The sequence below is a fragment of the Pinus tabuliformis genome, chromosome Q (genome assembly GCF_031772625.1).
Source record: "Pinus tabuliformis cultivar Carrire ecotype Pingquan chromosome Q, CPIR1, whole genome shotgun sequence".
NCBI classification, from domain to species: domain Eukaryota; kingdom Viridiplantae; phylum Streptophyta; class Pinopsida; order Pinales; family Pinaceae; genus Pinus; species Pinus tabuliformis.
The window spans coordinates 791,570,985-791,573,009 of NC_142296.1; positions in this window are offsets into that span (position 1 = coordinate 791,570,985).

The window sequence follows — 2,025 nt, forward strand, 5'->3', positions numbered from 1 at the left end:
TGTTTGATTTAGGGAAAGTGCATTAGAGTGTGCTGATTGCTCTTTGAGAAAAGATGGTGTCTTTCTTTTCCCTTAGTAGCTAGGATTTTCAAAGTTGAAAAGATATAAATCTTGCTTATCATCTTTAGACTGCATTTAGGAATTGTATCATACATCTCGTGGTGAACCTCAAAAGGCAAACTTCTAAAAAGATCAACCTAAAATAAATTGAATGAACTTAACAACGCTTTTCAACATAACGCACAACATAGAGGTCTAGGCTAGAGACGTGTTCTGGCGTCGTAAAGCCTGGTGACTGTCGATCTCGTTGATGGTGGGTGATTCCTCCTGAGGGACGATAGCACCAGTACGGATTGTGCTCCCACGTACTGTCATGTATATATTGGGAGACCCCTATAGGAATAAAACCTTTATCCTTAGGAAGCCATGTCAGCCGCCCTACTGATCGCAATGCACTGAACACAGCATTCAGGAAGATCGACCGCCTGTACCCTAAAAAGTATTCTGCGGTTTTGCGAAAAGTTTGGCACACCCTCTACCTAGAACTCCAGAGTAGTTCCTTTTGGCCTTTTTCAGACTCTATAACAGAAAAAGTCCATCCGAGCATTTGTCACTTCGGGCTCGTTAAAACATCGAAGGAGACTAGAGTCATCTTTAGCTTTTTCTCGACTCTTTAAAAGTGAAAAAGCAAGTTGTGTCTAAGCGTCATTAAAAATTTATTTTAAACAGAAAAATCACCCTTTATTCCTGCGTTGATCTTTAGGTTGAAAAAATGGAGCACACCAACCAAGGAATTCCCCTTGGTGGAAATCCTAGTCCCTTCTCCTCTTGGGGAGATGTTGGTGCGCCCCATATGGCCACATTGTCGCTTCCAGGACTGACAATTGGCCTGTTGGTCTGGCTCTTTTCAACCAATGTCATTCAGAACACCATTATTCCTGAACAATCGAGTCAACAGTTAGGCCAGACCAGAGTTGCCCACCAGCCTTCTACTTCATCTAATTCTTCCTCTCCTCCTTCCTCTTCGCTTGATGGAACTGGTAAAACAAAAAACCAAGTTCCTAAGGAGAAGAAGGAAAAGAAGAAGAAAGAGAAGAAGAAGAAGGAGCCAAAAGCGACTGGGGGCAAACAAGTGTCGTCTGACAAAAATCCACAAACAGCACTGACTAGGCCTAAATCGCCATGTGTCATATGCAAGGGAGACCACTTCCACAAAGATTTTCCCTGCATCCCTCGGATACTAAGGGACTGGTCTCCCCGTTTGCATAATTCGGTGGCGTCAACCTCTGATAGCCATGTTGACAGCTCACCGTCAACTAGTGAAAGTGAAGCCACAGGACAGTGAGGGAAAGCTAGATTTCCCTGCAAATTGTGTGAAGGAGACCATGCCATCCACCATTGTCCCTTCTTAGACGAGGCTAAAAGAGTTTTGGAAGATCGCCCGATTTCACGAGCGCAAGTTCCTCCTGGATATCAAAAACTCCTGCCAAGTCCTTCACTAGTTGAGAACCTGGCTGGCCCACCCAGGTGGTCAGCCGAAGCACCTATCATTGAAGATGAACCGTCTGAATCCATACCTGACGAAATTCAAAAGGTTGAGGCGGCAGTTGACCCGGTTTTTCCTTCAGAGGCTCTATCTTTGAATGATACCATCACAAAGGAGAATAAAGACGACACCGTCCAAATTCTCTTCATCAACACAGACTCCGACGAACAAGGGGGCAATTTGCCCATTCCTTTATCCCAGGAAGGAACTTCGTCAGAGTCATACCCGGCCGTCTATTCGGTCCCACCACCAAGCAACCTGGTTGTGTCCTTCGATTGGAACCAACTAGGCAGACCCCGGTTTCCAGCAAGCATACCATTCAGAATTATCGTTCAAATATACAGAATGGTAATGGCTAGCACTATCATTGATGAGGGGGCATCTGTGAGTATCCTTTCCTCTATTGCTTGGAAAGTGCTTGGTTCGCCAACGCTTTTGCCTGAAATGAGAAATCTATCAGGCTTTGATAAAGGAACCAT